General features: G+C 44.4%; 1 protein-coding gene across 34 annotated transcripts in view; it reads right to left on the bottom strand.

Moving 5' to 3' along the window:
* The window catches only part of DAB1 (DAB1, reelin adaptor protein), a 1217809-nt gene that overhangs the window by 173006 nt on the left and 1017216 nt on the right, over window positions 1-27587 (bottom strand). The window contains exon 1 of one of the 34 annotated variants that reach the window (XM_021093162.1): window positions 1978-3289. The gene's annotated coding sequence lies outside the window, so the exon portion shown is untranslated. 34 annotated transcript variants of the gene reach the window in all.

Below are 27587 nucleotides of genomic sequence, written 5' to 3'. Positions count from 1 at the left end.
GGCTTTTGTGCAGATTCTAAGAACTGTAAACAACATTTCTAAAATGTTCTCACTGTTACCATACTTACTCTGGCCCTCCTCTCTCCCCTAGATAATTCTCTGGTCTACTAGTTGACCTGTTTACAATCTCTCCCTACTCCAGTCCATCCGATAGAGAACTACAAGATGTCCTTCAGACATACCTTCTTATCATGTCATTCTGTTATTCACAAGACTTCAATGGTTCCACTTCCCTTCAAACCAACTGAGACAAGTTGCTCATCCGCTGATTCGATATTTCATTAAATTTTTACTGTACACCCTGTTGCTAAGCAATGAGGAAACAGAGGTGAGCCTAATGGACATACTCCTTGCCCTTGTGAAGACCACAGTCTTCAAAATTAGAAAGAAAACTCGTTTCTTCTTCCTTACTCCCATTTTCCCCACCGTATGATCTTTGCTTCAGCCAAATAAAGACTGTTGGGGGAGGGCTTGTCATGGCTTAGCAGTAATGAACCCTAATAGTATTCATGAGGATATAGGTTTGATCCCTGACCCTAATGAGTGAGTTAGGGATCCGTCATTGCCATGAGCTGCGGTGTAGGTCAAAGATGAGGCTCAGATTCAGCATTGTTATGTCTGTGGTGTAAGCTAGCAATTGCAGCTCTGATTTGACCCCTAGCCTGGGAACTTCCATGTCCCAGGTACAGCCCTAAAAAGCAAGGGAAAAAAAGAAGACTGTTGGAACCCAGGTCGACGAATACATCTTCCATATCTGCACACCTGTGCACCTTCCTACACGCTTTCTCTGTCATGACCCAGGGTCTCTCTGACCCTGTCGGCCTCTCACTTTCCTGTTCCCACCTTCCGCCCACCAGTCCAAAATGCTGGGAGTCTTGCCTCTCGGTTCTCTTTTATGTGATGAATTTAGTTCCCCCAAAATGCTATTTTTCTCTTGATTTCTCTCCTTCGATCAATTAATTACATGACCAGAAACCCCCTTCTCTTAATATTGAAAAGTTTCCATGAAGAATAAAATACACTGAGACAGACAGACAGACAGACACACACACACACACTAACTCAAACAACTCATCTTAATTTAACCAAGCACACTTTCCAACACAGCTAAAATCGAGCCACAGATGGAGCCACCTGACAGCTTTACAGGTATGTGCATGCCTTTAGCAGTTATAGAGAAACTCACTCTTCAATGAGGAGTTTCAATGAGGAGTGAGTTTTTTTCCTACTAATATTTACTGAACACTTACTATGTGCACCGGTTTTGCAAGCACCATCTCACTTATTTTTTCATTAAAAACTCCCTTAATGTAGACAGTGATCATCCCCACTGCACAGATGGGGAAGCCAAGGCTTGCAGAGGTAAAGGGGCTTGGCCAAGGTCACACAGACAGCTGGAATTTATGTGAACTCCAGTAATGTGATTTTTAACCATTAATAACACCTTGCCTCCTTTAGGTACATAACTGCTGAATATAATATACTAAGCAAAGTGCTCTGACATATAGTAATCATTTAATACATGGGACAGATAATAGACGCAGGAGAGAGAAAACAGGCTGACAGATGTGCACACAAGTGCAAGGCATAGTCGCATACACTACTGCACACAAGCCTGGCCACAGACCTGTCAGGTACTTATTATGAACCTATTTTACAAAGAGACTGAGATGCTGGCAGGTGCAGGGGCTCTGAAAAACTTTCCTGCCTATGGAGTTCTCGTTCTGGATCAGCAGAAACAAATCTGACTAGGATCCATGAGGACACAGGTGTGATCCCTGGCCCTGCTCAGTGGGTTAAGGATCCGGCATTGCTGTGAGCCGTGGTGTGAGTTACAAACACGGCTTGAATCTGACGTTGCTGTGGCTGGGGTGTAGGGCAGTGGCTACAGCTCTGATTCGATCCCTAGTCTGGGAACCTCCATATGCTGTGGGTAAAACCCAAAAAAGAGAAAAAAAGAAAGAAAAATTTTCCTACCTTATAAGTTGGCAGGTGCAGGATTGGAACGCACATCTCTGAGTCAGGCTCCAATGCCCTCTGAGATAGCTCCAAATGTCCCCGTTCTCTCCTAAATCTATACACACCTCATCTTCTTTGTAGCCCTGCAATGTCTAAGAAAACAAAAGGGCTGGCTCTGCTCCTCACAGGGCTGGGCTAGATGTGAGTTTCAGAGAGGTCACGGGTTGGCCACTCTGCTCTCTATCACTGTGTGGAGACCACCCACAGGGGTGGAGCTTTTGATACTTCAAAACTCCTCTCTCTGCTGGAATTTTGCAGCCTGCAGGTGGCTCACTCTGCGGCTGGGGGGCCCTGCTCCCTCTCTGCCTCCTGGAAAACTTGAAGGAGCAGAGATCCTAGGTTCTCAGATCAAGGCAAAGGGTTCAATGAGGCTCAGGAGAAAAGAGAAGATTATTTGGTTTTGCAGCTGGAAAACACTCCTCTGAATCTGTGGATCAGTGCTGCTGGTTCCCAAGTCTGAACATCTTTATAATAAAGCTGCTGGGAATGGCAACAGGGTTGCTGTCGTCTAGGCAGGCAGAAGTTTCCCCCTGGCATCAGACTGGAGAGCAAAGCTGCACCAAAGAGGGCCAATATCAAAGAAATGGCCGGTGAAGCACTGGGGACCTGGCCTTGAACCTATGAACCCAGAAGGAACCCCCTTTTAAATTTAAAATTGCTCAATTAATATGGATGGCAAAGTGAGGTGGCTGAACTCACTCCCTAAGGTACAGACCGCCCAGCATGTTTTCAGGAAAGTCGTCTCCTTGTTACCTCCTGTGGTCTTCAGACACCTGTGGACATCCTCTCCTGCTAGTGGAGAAACAGGAGGCCTGGAAGAATCGCTCTTTGCCCAGCTCTCTGAGATACCTTGAAAAATGTTGTGTCAAGATGCCAAAAACAGCGACAGGTTGGTATCTGCTGTTCCTTTTCAGGTGGGCGTCATGAGGCTGTTCTTACTGTCACATCTTCTGTAGCAGAAAGCATGTGCCCGGGCAGACTGCACGTGCTATGCAGAGAGTTAAAAAAAATGCATGGCACCTATCGAAGGAAAGAGGCTGTCTCTTCTCTGTGCTCTCTGAAAGATCAGAGATGCCACGGGCCGTACACCCAGGTGAATGTCTTCATAGTAGGTCCTCTAGCACATTTATGTGGATTTATTTACTAATTTGTTTACTATTACTTCTTCTTAAACATTTTATTATAGTTTATTCACAATGTTCTGTTAATTTCTGGGTCACAAAGTGACCCAGTCATTCCTACATTCATATCCATATATTCTTTTTCTCACATTATCCTCCACCGTGTTCCATCACAGGGGCCTGGATATAGTTCCCTGTGCTAAACAGAGGATCTCATTGCTTACCCACTTCAAATGCAATACTTTGCATCCGCTAACCCCAAACTCACCGTCCATCCCACTCCCTCCCCCTTTCTGTGGATAGACTTAAAGGAGGCCACAGGAGGAGGAAGGGCAGAGGGAAGAAAGGCAAAGAACTAAAACTGACCCACAGATGTGCCTCTGTGTCCTAGGGCTCTAACAAATGACTACAAACTGAGCGGCGTTCAACAACAGAAATTAATAGTCTTGCAGTTCTGGAGGCTATAAGTCCACGTTCAAGGTGTCAGCAGGGTTGGTTCTATCTGAGAGCTGTGAGGGAGTCTGTTTCCTGCCTCTTGCCTAACTTTGTGGGCCATCTTTGGGGTTTCTTGGTTTGTAGATGCATCGCCCCAATCTCTGCCATCATCTTCGCACAGCATTCTCCCCGCATGTCTGTTTCTAGGCACGCCCTCCCCTTTTTGTGAGGCTACAGTCATACTGGATTAAGACCCATGCTAATTTATCACAACAGCAACAACCCTATTTCCAAGTAATAAGGTCACATCTGAGGTGCTACCACGTAGGACTTCAACACATGAAAACTGGGGAAGCGGGGGAGGATACAAGTCAATCTATAACATAGGTACTTTATCCCTGTTTGCTCCTTTAATCTTTAAAATAATGCCATGGATCTATCCGGACAAAACTCTACTTAAAAGAGACACATACACCCGCATGTTCATTGCAGCACTATTCACAATAGCCAGGACATGGAAACAACCCAAATGTCCATCAACAGATGATTGGATTCGGAAGAGGTGGTATATATACGCAATGGAATACTACTCAGCCATAAAAAAGAATGACATAATGCCATTTGCAGCAACATGGATGGAACTAGAGAATCTCATACTGAGTGAAATGAGCCAGAAAGACAAAGACAAATACCATATGATATCACTTATAACTGGAATCTAATATCCAGCACAAATGAACATCTCCTCAGAAAAGAAAATCATGGACTTGGAGAAGAGACTTGTGGCTGCCTGATGGGAGGGGGAGGGAGTGGGCGGGATTGGGAGCTTGGGCTTATCAGACACAACTTAGAATAGATTTACAAGGAGATCCTGCTGAATAGCATTGAGAACTATGTCTAGATACTCATGTTGCAACAGAAGAAAGGCTGGGGGAAAAAATGTAATTGTAATGTATACATGTAAGGATAACCTGACCTCCTTGCTGTACAGTGGGAAAACAAAAAAAAAATAAAAATAAAAAAAAATAAAATAATGCCATGGGACAGTAAAAAAAAAAAAAAAAAAAAAAAAAAAAAAAAAAAAAAAAAAAGACATAACGCTTGCCTTTCTACAGATGAGGAAGTTGAGGCTCAGTAAGGTGAACTGATTTGGCCCAAGTGCATAGACTGGAAGAATGGAGCTGACATTTGAACCTGAACTTGATGGCCTAGTCCATGCCTCTTCTGCTATATAACCTCCGACTACAGTAAAACATTTGCTTACCTCGGCGGCCACTGATGACCAGTCCCAAAGCTGGTCCTTCATAATGAGCCCCAACATCAGAAAACCAGAGCTGTATGTTACAGGTACAGTGATCAGAGGCACGCGGCCCTTGCCACCAGCCACTTAGCCCCTGAACAGTGTGGATAGCAGATCTTAGGGTTATTAAAGCCAGAAACAGCCACCAGGTGGAGAGGCTAAGTGCCAGAGAGAGAAGCAACTGAGAGAGAGGATCGCATTGTGTGGCTGGCACTAAAGAGCTTTCTCAAATTAGAGCACGCGAAAGCAGAAAGGGGCTTGCTCTCAACACTTCTTAAAGGCCATTTCATTTCTTTTCTCTGGTACTTGGCACAGGGCCCAGGCAACATTTTACTGTTTAGACACGGTTTACATAAAGAGGATTTGATTCTTATTAATAGAGTTGCCAATAACTGGAGATCTATGTGGTCTCCCCTCCCCCTCCCACCAGGAAGGAAGAACTGCAGTATGTTTGGTCCATGCAGAAGGCTGTGAGGCTCCTGCCTGATTTGAAAGTCTGGAATTTCATGGAATTGCCAAATTATATCTCGAATTTGTTTTATAGACCCAGATCTAAAAATGAGTGAGATATGGAGGAGTTCCCATCATGGCTCAGCGGAAATGAATCTGACTAGCATCCATGAGGACACAGGTTCAATCCCTGGCCTCACTCAGTGGGTTAAGGATCCTGTGTTGCCCTGAGTTGTGGTGTAGGTTGCAGATGCGGCTTGGATCCTGTGTTGCTGTGGCTATGGTGTAGGCTGGTAGGTGCAGCTCTGATTTGACCCCTAGCCTGGGAACCTCCACATGCAGTGGGTACGGCCCTAAAAAGACAAAAAAAAATAAAAATGAGTAGGATGTGGTCACTGCCCTTAAGAACTGGAATCATGTTTGTTTCCTTTTGCAAGCACCCTCTTATCTGCTAGCAAAACTCTCTATAAGAAATTTGTAAAATGATCTCAGCCAGCAGAAGGCTCAACTGAAACAAGCCACCAAGCTCTGTGGTCTTATCTGTACCTCTTGAAGCCTCAGTTTTCTCATCTGTAAGAAGGGACTAAATAATGCATGTCATGCTAGATTGTCGTGCGGAATAAAAGGACAATGAAGGGAAACATACATATTGGGTCTTTTTTTTTTTTAAATATAGTTCACTTACGATGTTTAGTTTCAGGAATACAGCAAAGTGATTCAGTTTATATATATAAAACTTTTGTTCAGATTCTTTTCCCTTAAAAGTTACTAAAAATATTGAATATAGTTTCCTGTGGATGTATGGTAGGTCCTTGTTGGTTATCCGTTTTATAGATAGTAGTGTGTATCTGTTAATCCCAACCTACTGTTTAAAGCCCATTCTGTGCCTTGCACTGTGGCATCAACGTGAGATAAAATACTGTACACCTGGAATACTACCTTGTACATAGTGGCACCCAGAAGGGTGCTTGAGAAAATCAGACTGACTTGGGACTTTTGGTCCCATCAGGATCACGTCACCAGCCTTTTAGACTTGGCATCTGTAACGGCATCTCCATCATCTGTCCATATGCTACCTCCAAGGTATGTGCTCATAATATCCCCATCTCAGACACAGGCCTCTTGGCCAGAATTCTCTTGCCCTTCCAGAAGAATTATCTCCATTCCTGTCCAACTGCAAAAATTAAAACATTTTCAGAAGGCCTACTAAGCAATATAATAGAGAGAAAGCAAAGACTGACATGTCTTTAATCCTCAGCAGGCTTAAAGTCTGGAAGAAAAACTAAAGATTTATACCAATGGGAGTTCCCATCTTGGTTCAGCGGTAACAAACCCAACTAATATCCATGAGGACATGGTGTTCGATCCCTGGCCTCACCCAGTGGGTTAAGAATCCAGCGTTGCTTCACAAATGCCGCTCAGAGGATCCTGAGTTGCTGGCAGCTACAGCTCCAATTCGACCCCTAGCCTGGGAACTTCCATGTGCTGCAGGTGTAGCCCCCTCCAAAAAAAAACCCCAAAAACAACAAAAGAAAGATTTAAACCAATGGCAACCACCCAATAAAATTATAGTGATGAATTGATGGGAGTGAGAAAAAAATTGAAGGTACAGTTTTCTGAGATCCTACTACATACACACGGATATTTTTTTTTTTTTTTTTTTTTTTGCTTTTATTTAAGGACCGTACCTGCGGCACATGGCAGTTCCTGGGCTAGGGGTTGAAATCTGAGCTGCAGCTGCCAGCCTACGCCATAGCCATAGCCACAGCTACAGTCACTCTAGGACAAGTACAGGAGAAAATCTCTTAAGCTAACCAATGTACCAGATTGATCCTTCTCGCTACCTGACGCCGGCTTCATTCGGAACAGTAAAATTAGGTAGGTTACTTGATTTCTGTCCAGTTCTGTCGGGAGTTAGTTGTTTATCAAGAATCCCATGCATTTGTTCCCATAGCTGTTTATAAGAGTTGCACTTGTTATTATAAGTACATACTTATTAAATATTACATATATCAGTGAGAGATGAATACAAAAAGAAAGGGAGTTATTATGTCTATGAAAATGAAGCTCAATAATTGGACATAATCAAAAAGAGCAGGTCGTTAAAAGAAGTGTAAAAAAACTAAGTGAAAAAGCACACAGATCCAGAAGGATTCTCCATTCTGGTTACTTTGCAAGTGTTTTTAAATCCTCACCCCACTTTGAAGAAACCAAAACTGGTAATTATAGAAGAGAGGTTTAACAGGCATGGGTTTTCCTAGAAGAATACACGGGCTTCCAATCAGTAAAAATGTACTCGAAAAGAAAGTCCTTATACTGCCATCAAAAGGTCAATAAATTGATGTACATTTATTATATATCTTCAGCTGAAATAAAATGTAAAGGAAAGCATGAATCATGTTTTTAAATGATTCCAGAGTTTAAATGATTTTTTCGGATTACCTAACCCACTGCAGATTCCAATCTTCTCTGCTAAGTGCTATTAGCAGGAAGATTTCTCTGTTGGGTTAATGTACTATTAGCTAAGAAACTCTGGGGGAGTCTTGCTGCAAAGTAGGTCAATTCCTTGCTATATAATTCTGATTATGTCAAAGCATTTATTCATGAGTTTTCTAATTCAACCCACTTCAAATAGCGTCGTATTTATATCACCACAAAAAATTACTTCCAAATGACAACTAAAGCCTTTGTATTTAGCTCTTTGGTGAACACGAGGAAAACATTAACCATTTACATGGCATATCTGTGCTGAAATAGTAAGGCCCCGACACTGCATGAAAATGGCCCAGCCTGGAGAATTGCTCAGAACGACTGCAGTCCACCAAATTCCAGACGCTGCTGCTGCTGCTTGCTCTCTGCTAATAGAATTCTTGTCCGTGGCACTGGACAACGCAGAGAGTATCAAATACTGGACACTCAGTGCAAAACCTAGCATAATGACAGCCCCAGGAAAGAAGGTTCCTTTGCAGAAAAGCCGGCTTCCAAGGTGATACTCTGAATAGGCTGCATTTTCCTCCTTGAATTTATCCACCTTATTTGAAGCCTTACAGCACAGCAGTTAAAAGCAATATGGATGGTCTCGGATTCAAATGCAGACTCTGTCACACAGTAGCTCTATGATTTGAGACCAGAGACTTAACTTTCCTCAAGAACAGTTTCCCCATCTAGAATGTGGCTGTGGCAAGATCCACCTCCTGGGAGGGTTGTGAGGGTCAAGCACAAAAGGACGAAGTTGGGGGAGAGGTATTCTTGGCTCCTCTTGCATGTCTGGCATTTTAGTTTCAGGATTAACCAGTGTTACAGAGGTGTGTCCTTCTATAGTAAACACAAAACCCTCCACCATAATCTGAATCTCAGTTAAGAACTGTCTATCATTTCCTTGGCAAGTGGTAGGAAAATCTACAATACTGTGACTATTCGTTCTGCTCCACTAACAGCGGGAGGGATTGAGTGCCAAGATGTCCAGTGTAATTCCGGCAAAGATTTGCAAGAGAGCTTACCTTGCAAGGTAGGGACCTCCTATCTTGAAGACAGGAGACTTGCAGGGCAAACAGGTACAAGTGACAAGGTCACGGACCTAGGATGAGAAAAGGGGGGTTGTCTCCCTAAGGTGAGCTTTGTCCACAAAGTCCATTTATAACTTCAGGGCCTGGGCAGGAGACATCCAGGACTTTGAGTCATAACGATCAAAGTTCCTGAGACTCAGGCCAACTAAAGTGTCTTTGCTTCTCTCTCATCACTCAAGCACACTGAAGCACACACTCACGGAGAAATGCAAGGGGAACAACGTAAGGAAATGGCTGTGTCCGGTATCTAGTCCAGAATCGGCATTCCACAAAAGACAGGAGGAGGGAGTATCTTCATCATTGCTTTTGTTTTTTTAGTTTCTATTTTTTTAAATTATTTTATTTTAGCTTATTAGGGTCGCACCCTCGGCACATGGAAGCTCCCAGGGTAGGGGTCCGACTGGAGCTACAGCTGCCCGCCGATGCCACAGCCCCAGCAAGGGAGGATCTGAGCCACGTCTGTGATCTACATTACAGCTCACAGGAGTGACGGATTCTTAACCCACCGAGCGAGGCCAGGGATCCAACCTGCTTTCGCCTGGACACTAGTCGGTTTCATAACTGCTGAGCTACAATGGAAACTCCAATTTTTTTTAGTTTTGTTTTTTTTTTGCTGTGGATTTTCCTATCCTGACCAAAGTGCATGTCGTCATTCCATGAATGTTTTTTTTTTTTTTTAAATAACAGCTGTTCACTTCCAAAGCAATAAAATACAAGATATGTTAGATATTGGAGTGTTGCAAATGACATGTTTCCCTAAAATCACAATATAGGTACAAAATAAACTTGAGGTGTGTGACCTTCTTGACTCTTCAGTTGGGGATTCAGTCCTTTTTTGTGTTTCCTACAGTTTTATGTATTGTATGGCATCTTTTTCAAAAATTGAGAATATAGTTTTCTCATTTGTAAAGTGGAGCTCTGCCTTAGAAGAGTATTATAGGAATGCATATGATCGTGGGTGAAAAATATTTAAAACTCTGGAAGGACTAAGTGTGGATAAGGGCACAGACCAACATGAACTCAGAGCTACTGGGCCCTGGAACCTGAAATCATCCATCTGGAGAAATTTGGTCATGTATAATTAAGCCGGAAGTACCCATACCTTATTTAAATCTAAACATGCATGCATCGCCTGACCCAATAGTCTCATTCCATCTAAATGCAAGCTGATGTATATCAGGATCTATGTTTTAAAAAATGATACTAGTGCTTTTCTAAATGCTTCAAGCCCAGATGTTTTAGAATGGATTTTTTTAAAGTTGGGGTATATTCACACAATGGATTACTATAGAGGAATGAAAACAAATACGCTAAAAATTATTTTATTACATGCAACAATAGGGATGAATCATAAAGGTGTACAGGAAGAGGTAATCCCACAGAATACACATTGGGTGCTTCCATTTACATGCAATTCAAACTCTAGTAAGGAGAAACTCTCTATGGACTCACTTATTTACGGATAAACTAAGAAGAAAAGCAAGGAATGAAGTGTCACAAAAGACAGCACGGTTTCTGCAGGAGGCCAGGAGGTGACTAGGATTAGAAGGGACATGGGACAATTCTGGGGTGCCAGCTATAAGTCTCAAAGTGAGCATGTGCTTTATAGGCATTCATTTTATAATCATTCATAGGCTGTCCATGTATATATTGTTCATTTTTCTGTGTTTTCAATGCATCTTTATCACGTCACATAATAAAAAACTGAAAACATAACAAAGATATACAATTACATACCTAAGGCACCTCTCATAGGGTGTGGAACCTATTAGATGCAAAAAAAAAAAAAAAAAAAAAAAAAAAAAGGAAAGCAGCTCCCACCTTCTCTCCACTTCCTAGAGATTAAAAGCTCGCTGATAAATAGGCACAAAATTCAATAGTTTAAAGGTTTCCTTTAACTAAAAGCAGTTTACTCAGGTTTCTTGTAATAGAAAAGGAATGAATTTTTTTTTTTTAATTTGAAGAGGAGAGTGTCATCCGAGTTCAACCTTATTTAGAAATCCTGAAATTCCATATTCAGACCCCAAGCAGCCCAAGGACACTGGGGATGAGGGCGGATGAGAAGCGAGGCCTGGGCTCCCTGTTTAATGATGTGGGGCTGCTCTTCCAGGCTGTGGCCCTCAAAGAGACCCCTGCTGCTTTTATTTAAAAGAGGTTCCAGAGCAGCAGCAGCTGCGTGGATGGTGGATCAAGGCCTAAAGCAGCAAATCTGCGAAACATGTCAGTGCCTGGGGAAACCCACAAAGGGCTACATCCCACCCCTTGTACCTGGAGCCATTTAATGACCCTGAGGGGAGCAGAGCTGGGGAGGAACAACCACTGGGGAGAAGTCGGTTTCGTTTCCACTTCCTCCTGCCTCCTGCACTCCTAACATGACCCTAGGACAACGTGTCAGATCCAAAGTGTGTATCTGTCTGTGATGCCAATGACAGAGTTAGTCGCCATTTCAGGTTCATTCTTGGGCCTTTAGCTGCCTTTTAGGAAAAGTGGCTTATTCAGTATGAACCAATTTTCCCCTCCAGTTTTATAACTGAAATCATCCAAATAAATCACCTCAAATCCTCAATCCTACCTGCTTAAAAAGCCAGGGAGGAAAAAGTGAAATCCTCTTAAAAAAATACATCTTTCGGGGAGTTCCTGTCGTGGCTCACTGGTAAGGAACCCAACTAATATGAGGTTGGGGGTTCGATCTCTGGCCTTGCTCAGTGGTTTAAGGATCGAGCTTTGCCATGGGCTGTGGTGTAGGTCACAGACAGGCTCAGATCTGGCGTTGCTGTGACTGTGGTGTAGGCCAGGCTGGCAGCTGTAGCTCTGATTCCACCCTAACCTGGGAATTTCTATATGCCGCAGGTATGGCTATAGAAATCAAAAAACAAACAAAAACATACTGGAAACATTTTTGTGCACTTGAGACCACGATTAGCTATTAAATTGAAATGTTTTTCTCCCTGCCTTGTGTGTGGGGAGGAGGTGCGTGTGGGTGTGTGCGGGGGTGCAGGTGTGTTTGCAGGGGTTTGGGGGGTTGCAGTACGACGTTTTGGTTTCCTTTAAGTTGGCAGTACTTCCCAATGGCTTGTTTTCACAGGTAGTGAGGAAAAGTACTGTTTAAACAAGAAATGCGTAGGGACAGATGGTGAACACCGACCCTTCGGGTATGAATCTGTCACCAGAGGATGACAGCAGCATGCCGATTTTCACAAACCAGTCCCGGTGTTTGCGAGTTAGCCTTTCGTTTCTGTTTTGTTTTCTGTCCTAGCTGAGAGGGGAGGAAAGGAAAGAAAAAGAAAAAAATAGCCACCTCGCAAGCCACCTTAATACACACTCTTCACATCCTGGCTCAAGTATCCAGCCCTCTCCCCACCTGTAAACCCCCACGTCTGCTCTTCGAAGGACACCAAGGACAAGCCGGTGTACAAACGCTGGAAATGCGGAGGCCAGCCCTAGGTGAGAGAGCACAGCACAGGCGATCAAGGGATCTGTGCCTTGTCCCCCTATTCCTGGACCCCACCTTCCAGTCCCCCAACCAAGACCCTCTCACTCCGTTTTCTCAACTAGTTTTAATCCAGACCTTATTTTGTAGAATAACAATTTTCACTCCCACCCTGAGTTCTGTTATGTCCCTACGGCTATTTGCTCTAAAGGTTAAAACAGTTGTGCTGCTAATATTAATATTTCAGGTTTTAATGTGTCAGCCATCAGGACTTTTAAATTTTTATTTATTTATTTATTATTATTATTATTATTACTTTTTAGGGCCACACCTTGGCATATGGAAGTTCCCAGGCTAGGGGTCGAATCGGAGCTTCAGCTGCTAGCCTACACCACAGCCACAGCCACGCCAGATATGAGCTGCATCTTTGACCTACATCACAGTTCAGAGCAACACCAGATCCTTCGCCCACTGAGTGAGGCCAGGGATCGAACCCACATCCTCATGGATACTAGTCGGGTTCATTACCGCTGAACCACAGTAGCAACTCCCATCCAGAACCTTTTTTTTTTTTTTTTTTTTTTTTTTTTGGTCTTTTTTTCTTTTTAGGGCCGAACACACAGCACATGGAGGTTCCCAGGCCAGGGGTCTAATCAGAGCTGTACCTGCCAGCCTACACCAGAGCCACAGCAAAATGGGATCCGAGCTACATCTGCAACCTACACCACAGCTCACTTCAACGCGGGATCCTTAACCCATTGAGCAAGGCCAGGGATCGAACCCGCAACCTCATGGTTCCTAGTCGGATTCACTAACCACTGAGCCAAGATGGGAACTCCCCATCCAGAACTCTTTAATTTCCAGGTGCAAACAAAGGCTTAAACCAAAAGGCAGAACTATGAGAGATTTCAAGGTTTGTGGACACATGGGCAAAGGTTTTTGGATGCAGTTCTATGAAGGCTCTGAAGTCATGCCACGTAGGACAATGTATTTTCCTCTAATGTTGGTCCTGGGTGACAATGACAATCCTGTCGCTAAGGTCCCTACATAAGCTTCCACTGAAGCGCAAGTAAGAGGGGTGTCTCTGTGTCATTTCTCTGTCCCCGTTTCTTGCTCTCCTGAGAGCCTATAGCCTTCTAGGCATGATCCAGATTTATTCCCACGGAAGAAACCAAGCTGTCCACTGTTCATCTTTTCACACTCAGTCCAAATGCCATTTCCTCTCAATACCTTCTCTCTCCCATCCCACAATTCTGCAGAAGAACTGTAAGCAGCTGTTTTGTCCCTTTCCTGTTTGCCCATTTCTGTTCCCCTCAAGCTTTAAAATCTCAATTACAGATGCGAGATAACCAGGCAATGTTTAATTTAATCCCCATAACACACGGCCCAAGCTTCATTTACTGGATAGCCTTCGCAAGTTGCTGATCTCACAATGCCTTGTCTAGCCTGTTGATTCTTTTCTTAAAGAAGTAGGGCTGGGAGTTCCCACTGTGGCACAATGGGTTACGAACCTGACTGCAGGGGCTCTGGTCACTGTGGAGGCACAGCTTTGATCCCTGGCCAGGCGCAGGGGGTTAAAGGATCTGGCATTGCCACAGCTGCAGCTCGGATTCGATCACTGGCCTGGGAACTTCCATATGCTGTGGGTGTGGCCATAAAAAAAAAAAAGTAGGAATGAAGAATAAGTAATTGACAGATGAATAGATCTTTTCCCCAGGTCCCCCTTTAGGAATCCCAGAAGCAAACCGAGTGAACAGGAGAGCATCTAAAGAAAGACCACAAGGAGTCAGTAAGTTTGCACACAATGGAAAATGAGGAAGAATCTGACCCCCTACTCAATGATCCCCAGGTGTCTGCAAACATCATGTGTGGGACTTTATCTTGGTTCTCTCGGATGCCAAATGTCTTCTTGCTCTATCTCAGGGACAGGAGCCTTTTCAGACAGGTCTTTCAAACTCTGTGCCCATAAAACTCTATGGAGTAGACACCTGATAAAAGTGGCAGAGAAGGGAAGGGAGGACCAGAAAACCAAAAGCCACTGTCGGGGAAGGAACCCAGTGGTGTCAGTAAAAGGGCCCAGAATCCAGGCTTCAATTGAGTTTCCTCAACAGCAGGACTCATTGTATAGAAGAGGAAAGCAAGGCCCTGATTTGAAGGTCCTATGAGCTCCCTTCAAATCCTGAAGTTTGGGTCCGCCAAGGATCAGACAAGAACAGAACAGCCCTTGTGCTTTACAGACCTGATAATCAATGAGACTTCTGGGGCGCGGCTGATCAATGCACTTGACAACCTCCCATTGAACACGTCTCTTGAAAATGCCCATGACAATCTATTCCACAACCTAATTGAGAAAATGGATTAAATGTTTCCTTATCTCTTTACCTAAAAACTGCAAGCAGAGAATGGAAACTCCATACAAGGAATGCAATTGCAGTCTCCCAATTCTGTTCGTTCAGGGGAATTCTGTTGACTGTGTGAAAATGATTTCCCGCTGTCATTTACTTTAACTCACTATGTGCATCGTTACCTGGAATTAAGTACAAATCCCTGCAAGAGCAGTGTTGAGGACGTCTGTCCTGGGCTTTGCATTCAGACAAACTTGGGTTTTCAGCCCAGCTAAGCCACTTGCTAGCTATGGAGTGTAATTCCAGCCACATCCAATGTGAGAGTCATAACTGCCTTATTAATCGAGTTGTAAAAAGTGAAAGTTACATTCCTAATCAAGTGTTTAACAGGCTGATTAGCTCTCAAGTACCTGAGGAATTGCAGGGGTAAAGGCTCAAACATTTATGGAACATCGGATAATAGCAGCTATCAATTACCAAGTGCCTGCCGTGTCCCAGGTACTTAATGTATATTATCAGTAATCCTCATAACTTTTTAACAATGAAGGAACCATGACACACCATTGATGGGTGAAAAAATCAGGCTCAGCCACGTGGGCTTGGCCAAAGCGGCAGAGTTGGTAAGTTGCAAAAAGGGCTGGAATGCACCAAGGTCTGTCCTGCGTCACCCCGATACTTACCCTGTATCACAAGGCCCCACACTGAGGTGGGGCAGCACCTACTGTGCCATATTCCCGGGATACCAGGAGGAGATTTAGCCCCTACTCTAGAGGACATTACGTTTGATGGAGGAGATGGAAGGAAAAAGGCACAGGCAAGAGATGGTATAATGAAAAAGTATGATGCACAATGAGTGCCATGGTGGGGGTGAGTCCAAGGCTGACGTAGCACCCAATTCAGTCTCTGGAGAGGTTTTGGGGGGGGTTGCGGGAGAGCAGCCAAGCTGATTCTTGGAAGACCACAGGGGTTTTCTGGGAAAGAATGCAAGGATGAGCATTCTGGAAAGAGAGAAAACCTCAATCTCAGGTACAGTGGTATAGGATAGCTTAGTATAGTCAGAATCTAAAACTGTGCTGTCCATTCCTGTATAATGGACAAGAACATATAGCTAATCAGACTTAAATTAATTAAAATTAACAAAATAACTTTTTTTTTTCTTTTTCCAGCCACGTCTGTGGCGTATGGACGTTCCCAGGCTAGGGGCCAAATGGGGACTGCAGCTAAAGGATGAGAGGATGGAGACGAAGGTGGGCAAAAGAGAATGCGGGGAGGTTTCATGGGGGACGTGCAACTGGCTTCAAGCTTCAAAAGACATCATTAGATAAGAGTGAGGGTGGGGAGGGGGTTTATCCAAGAGTGGACCTTAGACTGACGAGGGGGCAGAAGACTGTCTCCTTCCATCCAAGGAAGGACAATGTGAGTGAAGCCTTTTGTGAGTCACAGGTGCTTCAGGACCAGGGCAAATTACGATGGTTCGATTCAGGGAGAAGCTTGTAATGCATGTTGGCGTTTTGGAGAAAAAGGATTCTTTTAATTTGACGAGAGAGAAAACGTATTAGAGGTTCTACAACCTCCTTGCCCTCTTCTGATTCACTCTCCTCTCTGCAACTAAAACTTTGTCTTGAAATGCCCTCCTGATCACGCTGCTCCCACCCCATGCCCACCCTCTGCTTTAAATCCTTCGATGGCTCCCCACAGGATAGCCTCAAATCCTCAACCTGGCAAACCCTTGGAATTACAGGTTTCCTTGTGAAAAGTACGAAGTTACCGCCAACAGGCTAGGCTGCGCTAGCTGGTTCTGCATGGTGAGGGCATTTCCATTTCTCCTTAATACCATCAGAAGTGCACTCTTTTTGAAGTCTGCCTCCCCCAAGTGTGGTTTACGCTCCAGACCAGCCTTTCCAGATCACTCCTGGATGGTAGGTTCCACTGGGCTTGTGCTTGTGGATGCATGTGGCATTTTTTTTTTTTTCTTTTCACAGCCACACCTACAACACATGGAAGTTCCCAGGCTAGGAGTTGAATCAGAGCTGCAGCTGAGGCCTGTGGCACAACCACAGCAACACCAGATCCGAGCAGCATCGGTAGTCTACACCACAGCTTGAGGCAACACTGGATCCTTAACCCACTGAGCGAGGCCAGGGATTGAACCTGCATCCTCACAGAGACTATGTTGTGTACTTAACTGACTGAGCTACAACAGGAACTCCTCCGCATGTGGCTCCGATGTGTTTCAGTGCCTGGTCCCAACAAACACACACACTCAGACACACTCATAACTCATACCTGTGCTCAGTAAGATCCCACCTAGCCTTCTTTGTGGCCACTTCAAATACCACCACTCAAGGGCAGCTTCTTCTCTACAACTCATCTGGCTATGCTCTCACCCACTGAGCCCCCAGGGTGCCTGGTCCAACGATATGACAGTGTAATTCTCTCCCCAGCTCCCCTGCCCCCGCCCCGTGCCAAGCTAGCTCCAAATAAACCTTCAGAACACAGCTGAGATGGCATTTCTTCCTGGACGTCTTGAGATTGAATGGCTCCCCAATTTCCACTGAGTTAGGACCTTCCTTTGTGAACCCAGAGCATCCTGGGCATTCCCTCTCCTGGCACTCATCCTGCTCCTCTGGAACATCATCTTAGGAAGGTGACACTGCCTGCAAAAGGACTGTCTGGAGAACAGAAAGTCTGAAGGCTTGCAGACCAGTTCTGAGTTGGCGATGACAGCAATGGACAGGGGAAGACAGAATTTGGAGATTAAGATTCATGTCTCTGGCTTAGATACGTGGACCCAGAAAAAGAAGCATCTCAGGGATGGATTCTTAAAGAAAATCTTTAAGAGTTACATGCAAAGAAGATAGAGAAAGAGAGGAGAGGAAGGAATCCAAGGGAGGCAAGAATTGAGACGGGAACAAAGCTTTACGAGTCACCGCCCACCTACAGGACACTTACGACATCCTCTTACTTAAATCTTCACAACACCCTAGAGAAGTAAAAACTACCATCCCCGTCTTAGCCATGAGTTGCCTGATACTCACTAATATTAATGCAGCTAGAGCTGGTACTCGGCTGTTGAACACACGATGCTAACTCCCACATGAGCAATTCCAAATTCACGATCAGAGAGTGATAGATCTCCCAAGAATTCCTAGGCAGGAAGCAACAGGACAGGTGCCTGTACCTCAGGAGCTCCAAGTTGAGTCCTTTCCCCTGAGCCACAAATGCCCCACCAGACTTCCTGAGTCTGAGATTCCAAAAGACCAGCACAAAGGATTTCTACCTTCACAGAGCCTAGTATGGACTTGCAGCTCATGGCTATTCACAGGGTAACTGGGAGTTCCCTGGTGACTCAGCAGGTTAAGGATCCAATGTTACCATTGCTGTGGCCTGTTCACTGCCAGTGACACAGGTTCGATCCCCGGCCTGGGAATGCATGCATGCCATGGGTGTAGCCAATCCCCTCACCAAAAAAAAAAGACAAAAGAAAAAAGAAAAACAGCATGACTCTCGACCTTCCTAAGAGTGCAACTCAGTGAGCCACAGTCTTGGATGCATGTCAGTATCACCCGGGGCTACCCAGACCTGATGAATCCAAGTTTCCAGAGGTGGGGCCCTTCTATGTAAGTGCAAGATGCAAGCAGATGGTCAGAATCACTGAACTAAATCAACCTTCCTCACTGACCGATGATATGAAAATACAAACTTTCTCTAACGTATATCGGTGTTTCTCCAACAGCAGCCCTGACTCTCACGTCCAGGATGACAACAGGAGAAGCAAACTCAGGACAAAGCACACACGACTCTGACCGCAGTGCTGCCCCAAGACATCAGCTGGAGGTGAGCTTATGTTCTCACCTCCCTGGCAGGTAAGGATTACAGGGATATAAAAGAGGGCTCGGGAAAACATTATTTATTCATGGGCCAATAGATTTTCGTGTGCATGGTTCTACACATTCCATTTTCCACTGAAACAATGGAGTGTTACATGGCTAATAATAAGGCACGGGCCTTGATTAAACACCCAATCCATAATTCAATAAAGAGGTTGTGCTGACATAATCAGCAAAGAGGGACCTTATGAATATCCAAATAAGCCACAACCTCAAATGCATGCATCAGCATTTGCCCCCGCAGAGGCACCGTATTTGTAAAGTGCGCAAAACACTTTTCTTCCAGGACTCAACTTCAAGAATTTTATAATTAACAAACTTTGGTTAGTGCAGAGACATGCTAGATTCCAAGTGAAGGCCTGCCAGGAATCCTAAGATGTTTTGCTGGGAAATTAACTGCTCTGTTTTAATTACATGAGGAACAATATATGCTCTTTAACTGAATAACAGATTGTTTATTGAAGAGGTCATGACAATTCCTAGAATCTTGGTTCAAGACTGCTTGTTTTCCATTTTGTACTATACTGCCAAATTTGGATGACTATTGGCATCCCCCAAAAGGCACTATCTAAAAAAAGATGCTTCAGGAGTTCCCTGGTGGCTCCTCAGGTTAAAGATCTTGTGTTGTCCTGCTGGGGCTCAGGTCATAGCTATGGAGCAGGTTTGATCCCTGGCCCTGGAACTTCTGCATGCTGTGCGTATGGCCAAAAACTAATAAATAAAAAAAATTTTAAATAAAAACATGCCCCAAATATGAAAGGGCTCTGGGAACAAGGAAGTGGTCACCAGATTCACAGGATGGTTACTCATAAAATTCTGTAGGAGGAGACTCTTTCCAGGGCCACCTCTTGAGACTGGAGAGGACTAACAGGCATGCGGAAGGAGCGGGGCAAAGCAATTTCTCAAGAGCATTCGATTCAACTCAACCAGTATTTACTGAGCGTCGACTACATCCTGGGTACTCAGAATGGAGCTGGGACACAGGGGCACAAAACACAGATGCCTAATGGTGAGAGACGTGTGGACAGTTCTCAGTGAACATGCAAAACCCCACGGCGAGGCACATCTAGGGTGCTGTGGGAACTCAGTGCAGGTATATCTAAGCCAGGCTCCAGAGATCAGGGAAGACTTTGCAAACAGATGAGATGATATAAGACATATATTATATATATAATTAAACTATAGTTGATTTATGATGTATGAATTTCTGCTGTACAGCAATATATGACATATATTTATTTATGCATTTACTCATTTATTTTTTTAGGGCTGCACCTGCAGCATATGGAGGTTCCCAGGTTCAGAGTCAAATCAGAGCAACAGCCGCCTACCTACGTCACAGCCACAGCACTGCAGGATCTGAGCCACACTGGCAATCAACACCACAGTTCACGGCAATGCTGGATCCTTAACCCACTGAGCGAGACCAGGGTTCGAACCTGAATTCTCATGGATACCAGTCGGGTTTGGAACCCACTGAACCACAACTGAAGTCCATGACATATACTTATATGCATATCCCCAGTGTAGAGCAGATACAACAAAGGCTACAAAGGATGGTAATTGCCAGAAATTACCTGCCCAACATGTGGTGGAGCTGGGATCGGGTATTCTACCCCAAGTCTGGCTGGCTCTTTACCAAAAGGAGAAAATAAAGAAGGGCCACTCCCGGTGGCCCTATGCTCTGCCTGCGTAGGATGCTGAGATCCTTCAGGCAAACTGTCTCATTGATAATCCACTACACAGTTAATTTCAAGCTACCATCCAATTAAGCACATTGACCATTTGTGCTCTGAATTGGAAATGTGCATCATGAGTCATCACTATGTGATAACGGTGCAATGTGTGTGATCTATAAGAGAAGGCAGAAAGAAAGAAAAAACTATAAATGGGGCTTTGGGGAGAAAAAAAAGGTGTCCTGGACTAATGAAAAAGAACAAGACCAGAATCTGGCTCAAAGCAAATTGAAGACTGTTTCCTAATGACTCAGAGCCATCATTTGGAGATTCTCACACCTCATTTATCTGAAGTCATCATTAAAGCAGAAGGTGTGTGTGTGTGTGGGGGGGGACAATCTGGTCAAAGCCCCAGTGTTTTTATATCACATCTACATTGCTTCTCCTTGCTACTTTCTGGTCTTTGGTTTTTCTTCCATTTTCTTTCTCTCATTACTCCAAACTGTTCCAATCACTGGTGACCCAGGAAACACTCCTGGGGCACAGTCCTAGACTTTGCTCCTTGCCTCACTCCCCGCAATAAGAATAATTAGAGCTAACCTTTGCTGTTGTTTGTTTGTTTTTTGCTGTTTAGGGCTGCACCCGTGGCAAATGGAGGTTCCCAGGCTAGGGGTTGAATAGGAGTTACAGCTGCCGGCTTATGCCACAGCCACAGCAACATCAGATCCGAGCAGTGGCTGCAACCCATACCACAGCTCACGGCAATGCTGGATCCTTAACCCACCGAGCGAGGCCAGGGGTCGAACCAGCAACCTCAAGGGATTCCTAGTCAGATTCGTTTCCACTGCGCCACAACGGGAACTCCAGAGCTAACCTCTGTCAAGTCTTTCCATGTAGCCCAGGTACTTTGCTAAAGTAAATCCATCTTAAAAAAAAATGTCTCACTTCATCTTTACAATGATGCCATGGGGTTCTTTCTCTTCCCTCAGCTGAGAAATCAGCTAACAGAGACACTTAATTTGCCGCAGGTCTCAGAGCGCAGAGGAGCGGTGGGGGCTGGGGGACAGAGACTCAAGTCCAGGACTGTAGGACTCCACTTGACCACTCCACTCGACGGCCTTAATCGGGGCCCTGGTTACCACTTGTCTGGATCATCACATCACAATCACGTCCTAATCAATGGTCTCCGGCCCCCTTGCAATCTACTTTTTTTACCTAAGAATTCTGAGGCTAACGCTGTAGCGGCACCACCCTCCAAGGGGTTCAAGCACAAGACAAAAGAGTTGACCTTTGGAAAATCATATAAAGGTGGTCTCGTAGCCACATTTATCAGAGAACAGCAAGAGCAGGGTTTCCTTTCAATCAAAGTGCTGAAACCTTGGTCTCACAGATCCTTCTTCCCCCTGGGGAAGGGAGCAACCTAGTTATCTACTCAAATTATTCTGACCTTCCAAGGCCAAGTCCTGTTAGCCCTTCCTAATCCAAAAATAATTAGTGGATAACAGACCCTGGCTTGTTGAGACAGGGTTATTTGTAAGCAATCTCTTGTCTGGAGCAAATGGTTTTGCAGGAATCACTAACCCTAATAGATTCTTCCGAGCACTTGCCACCTGCTTTCCGGAACCCCCTGTCATCTCTGACAGTGAAAGGGCAGGCAGGTCACAGTGTCAGCCTGGGGATACAACGTTGCCACCACATTGTCACTGATGAGGAGAATGAGGTCCACCCACCATCTGGAGGGGAGACTGAATGGATGAGCAGAGGCATTCCAGGGAGGCAAACAGGAGAGCAATTAAGAAGACAAGGAGGCTTGTCCCAAACTAGGGGATTTGGCAGGCTCTCAGAAGCATGTTGACATTTGTTGGCAGAGCAAAGCAAAGGGAGAAAAATAAGACTGCCCCCATGGCCCATCATGGCCCAAGGGACCCTGCAGGATCGCCAGGAGTATAGAGCAGCTCATGCTAGGACTGAACAGAATTTAGTGTTACAGGGAGGACGAAGAGCCTCAGGTTATGATGTTCAAGTTCATGGTAGTTCCTGCTCAAAAGCTGGAAACTGGAGCAGACCTCAAGAAAGAGGTCACTTTAGACCAATGGGTCTCAAACTTGAGTGAGCATTGAATCGCCTGGATGTTAAGGAACAGATTGGAGACCCTGTCCTCAGAGTTCCCGATTCACTAGGCACCTGAGATGCGGTTTCTACCAAGTACCCTGGTGATGCTGATCTGCTGGTCGGGGGGACCACACTTTGCAAACCACTGCTTCCAAGAAAGGAGGGACAGGTCATGAGGGAAGAAGCCAGCATGAATTATGACCAACATGTGCAAAGTGCTTCCCATTCCATGAGGATGTTCTCAGTCAAATTTCTTAAGCACAAGAATGGGCTTTCTAAACCACATCCTCTAGAAGAGGAAGCTAAGGCACAGAGAGGTGACATGACCTGGTCAAGGTTGCATAGCTAGAAAGGAGCAGAGTTAAGATTTCAAACTGCTCTGCTTATGTTCAAGAAAAAAGTTCTAGCTTCTGGTGAATCTGAGGAAGACCCATTAGCTCCCGAGACTACTGTGTCTTCTGTAAAATGCCTATTCAGAACTTTCCTCCCACAGGCAACAATTCAACCTACCTCTAAGAGTCTTTACGGCCCAAATCCAACAGACATAAGATGAAATGCACAGAGGGAGGGAGGTCCACTATTCAGACACCATCGCAAAAGGAGGATGGAGATGCAGAACCATGTGCAATCTGAAGTTAGACTCTGTTGGGGGTCTTGAGGGGTGATGAGCTACAGAGCCACCCAAGAGGCCCCGTGACGCAGTCATCAAAGTGCAGAATTGGGGATCCTTCGTTTGCGGACAAAGGACAGTACATCTGATCTAAAGATGAAATTTCAAATCTGCAAATAATGACCCATTCACCAGAGTTAAGTCCCTTAACTCCAGTTTCAGTTTCTTCACTGGAAAGATGGAGCTTTCACGTGAGCCACACTCCCTCTTGGCTCAGAGTCAAGAGAACAGGAAGTGACAGAATGCCACTGTGCATATATGCAGTGGTTGTTAGCTGCCATAACAACACAAAGCAATAGGAATCATGAATGAGGGGAAAGGTTGGCTCATGAGAAAGAAATTGAAAAGAGGAGTTCTTCATGGAGGACCCGACTTTGGCCTCTCTACTTTGGGATTCTGCATTGCAGCGAAAGCCATTAGCTTCCCAGCCTTGGTTTCCTTATGTGAGATATGGAGATGCCCACACCTGCGAGACCACACAGAGTGATGCAACACTGTATTTGTTTGTAATCATGGCATGCATTCAGATCTGAGAATTTGTAGGGGATGCTTGAACAGATTTAAAGACTCAAAACAACAAATCAGCAGTCCTTCTCGCCCAATCACTGTCCAGTCTATACTGGAGTCTCGCTGTCCATGAGCCCGTCCTTTCCCACTGTCTCCTTTCTTGAGGACCACCTCCGACTGTGCCCTCTTAATGTTCCTGGGCAAAGCTCTAAGACCCATGTCCTCCTTCCTTCTTGATGGCTTAGGCTGAACTTCAACCTTCTTGTCCTGCCTCCTGCTTACAGAAAGTTAAACAGTATTTTATAATCACCATTTCACTCAAAGTTCTGAACCACAACCACTTCAGTAACGGTGACAGGAAATTAATTTTCCACCTTGATCAAAATGTTGAAGTACACTTGTGCAAGGTGTAGAGTGTCCCATGAGGCCTGGACCACTGGTGCAGAGTGAGGGCCAGGAAATCTGGTTCTCATGGGACAGTGACCCTGCTGAGGTCACTGAACCCCAGCTGCCTACTTCGTACCAAGTGGGGGATAAAGCCCATCCCTGCCAATCTCCCAGGGTTGCTCTGAGAATCAAGAGAGGATGGATGTGAAATGGAATGGAGGACTGAACTATAATAAGAGTGCGGCACTGCAAGAGCTGAAATCATAACTATAATAACTGCTTAGTGTCAGACAAGTCGCACAGGACAGTGATTGAGTCCAGAGGTTAAAATATGGGCACTGGATCTGCCTAAGTGGCTTCAAATCCCAGCTTTTCCACTTGCTTTTAGGTAAGTGATGTAACCTGCTGGGCCCCAGGTTACTCACCTGTGAGAGAGGATTGAATGAGTTACAACAGGCATTGGGAACAGTGTCCTACACTCAGTAAGGGGGAGACGCCGTTATCAGCACCACCAGCAACATCCTTCCTCCGTTCTGGCCACTTCTCTTAGCACTGCCATCCCACACTCAACGTTCACCACCTGCAAGGTGGCTGTGCCCTTCTGGGCAACTTCTGATGATAGGCCTAAAAACTTTCCAATTCCATTATCATGCCTATTTTTCAAAGCACCCACCAACGTTTTCTATACAAACTTTAGAAAGACTTCTGAATTTCTTCTTTTAATTATTTAAACGGTTTTCACAAATACATTCATTTCAATGTGAAACATCCCAGTATGGAGTAAAAGCATGGTAACTTGAGATAAACTGTGGCTGAAATCCCAGATCTAGCAGTTATTAGCAATAGGTCCTTGGTCAAATTACTTTAACAGTTCCATGCCTCTGTTTCCTCATCTGCAAAGTGTTTATATAGTAATTCTTAGTTCGCAGGGTTGCCGTGAGGATTAAATGGGTTATTTCCTGTAAAGTGCAGAGAAGAGCTGTTGTCTGGCACATTCAAAAAGTGCTGGGTATTTTACTATTTGATGCTTTTCCTGACACCTCCCCTTGTAAGACAGTGATCAAAAAAGAGGCACTGGTGGCTAATCAAAGAAGAAAGATCAAGCCCACTCTATGAGGGCCAGAGGCAGTGCTTTCTCTAACATGCAGTGTTACCTTGGAAAAACTCCTTTCCAAACCCTTTGGATATTTAAAAACAAAAACAAAAACAATCCGCTATCACTTTAGGTGTCCTCAATTCTTTCCTCTCACTGAGCCAGCCCCATCAGCTCTGCTCAAGTCTCAGTGCCAAATTCAACTGCTCATACCATTTGAAGCCCCTGGTCTGTGTGGCAGCGGCAGTTGTGCGCCATGCAGAGAACCCAATTCCACGGGCGACATGGTAGAACATCTCCAGTCAGTCATCAGGGAACACAACGGTACCCACTGCTGGCCCCAGTAATTACCATTTGCGATGCAACTGACACAGCACCCTGAGGCTTTCCTTACAGACAGATGGTGGGACACAAGGCTTGTTACCATCCATGCGCCTATTTGTAACTACGGTAATTTGTAACAGTGGGAGGGTAATAACCTCTGGATCTTAGGTCTTAGGATAACGAATAGAAAATGACTGAGTAGAAAACACCTTTCCAAGTTCTACCTTCAAAAGTATATGTGGACATAATACACTCTTGCCACTCTTGGGTTTCCCAGTCTTTCTGAATCTCCCTGGCGCTATGTCAACATAGTATGCTCATTCCTTCATCCTCTGATTAAACATGTATTGAGTCTAGTAGAAACCAGGCAATAATCTGCTTGGTCAAAACAGCAGCATAACATTCAATGTGACCTTTTTTTTTTTTTTCTTTTCTTTTTAGGGCTGCACTCGAGGCATATGGAGGTTCCCTGGCTAGGAGTGGAATCGGAGCTTAGCTGCCATCCTATGCCACAGCCACAGTACTGCCAGATCCGAGCCATGTCTGTGACCTACACCACAACTCACGGCAACACCAGATCCTTAACCTACTGAGTGTGGCTAGGGATTGAATCTGCAACCTCCTGGATACTAGTCGGATTTGTTTCCATTGAGCCACAGGGGAACTCCCTAATGTGACTGTCTGTCATCTCCTTCTTACTCTCACCCTTTAGAACACTCCTCAATGCAGAGTGTCCACTCACACTATGAGGTGGCCTGTTTAATACTAAAGGGGACTTTTTCTGCCTTCATCCATTAATGGCAATAAAGCAACCTAACATGTGTCGAGCCTTCCTGTGCACAGTCTGAGCACTGACATGCACTCCCCTTTGTCTTCTCTCAGAACATGTCTGCCCTGAAGACATACAGATGGCCCACAGGCACATGGAAAGATGCTCAATAGCATTACTATTAGAGAAATGTAAGTCAAAACTACAATGAGACACCATCTCACAATGGTCAGAAAGGCCGTCATTAAAAAGTCTGCAAATAACAAACGCTGGAGAGGGCATAGAGAAAAGGGAACCCTCCTACACTGCCAGTGGGAATATAAATTGGTGCAACCACTATGGAAAAACAATATGGAGGTCCCTTAAAAAACAAAAAATAAAGCTACCACATGATCCTGTAATCCCACTCCTGGACATATAGCTGGAAAAAAACTCTCGTGTGAAAAATACATGCACCCCAATGTTCACTGCAGCTCTATTTACAACAGCCAGAGACATGGAAGCAATGTCCACTGATAGAAGAAGTGAATAAGAAGATGTGGTACATATATACAGTGGAATACTGCTCAGCCATAAAAAAAAAGGAAATAATGCTCTTTGTAGCAACACGGATGGACCATAGTTTGAGATTATCATACTAAGTCAGACAAAGACAAATATTATATGATATGATTTACATGTAAAATATAAGAAATTATATAAATGAACTTATTTATAAAATAGAAACAGATTCACAAACATAGAAAACAAACTTATGGTTACCAAAGGGGATAGTGGCAGGAGAAGATAAATTAGGAATTTGGGATTAGCAGATACACACTACTATATATGAAATAGATAAACAACAAGGACCTACTGTGAGCCCAGGGAACTATATTCAACATTTTGTAACAACTTATAATAGAAAAGAAGCTAAGAATGTGTGTGTGTGTAACTGAATGTGTGTGTGTGTGTGTGTGTAACTGAATCACTTTGCTGTATACTTGAAACTAACACAACATTGTAAATTAATTATTCTTTGATAAAAACAAAAAGTGAATGAGCCAGTGTTGCCATGTGCTGCCTGCAAACCCCATTCAGTGGGGGTGGAAATAGTAGCCTACCTGAAAGAAGTGAAACCTAGGGCCTCCCAAAGGTTTTTTACTTCAATGTTGACAGTAACTTTTATTTGGAAAAGCTAGAAAGAGGGAACTTCTAAACTCTCCATCAACAGGTGAATGAATAAATGGATCATCATGGTGCATACATGGGAGGGAAGAGCACAGTAGGAAGGCACGAACTATTGATACACACAAAATCGTGACTGACCCTCAAAATTCCTGCTGATGAAGGAAGCAAGACATAAAGAATACGTACTATATAATTGCTTCTAAAATTCTAGAATGGAAAAAAAAAAGATCATGTTGGCTTTATACCATCATGCTGCCACTTTACAATGAGGAAACTAAGGCAGAAAGCAGTTAAATAACTTGTGCAAAGTCTCACTGTGAAAA

This window comes from Sus scrofa, chromosome 6, assembly GCF_000003025.6.
Source record: "Sus scrofa isolate TJ Tabasco breed Duroc chromosome 6, Sscrofa11.1, whole genome shotgun sequence".
Lineage (NCBI taxonomy): Eukaryota > Metazoa > Chordata > Mammalia > Artiodactyla > Suidae > Sus > Sus scrofa.
The sequence above is the reverse complement of the archived record's forward strand: the minus strand, read 5'-3'. Positions and strand labels throughout refer to the sequence as shown.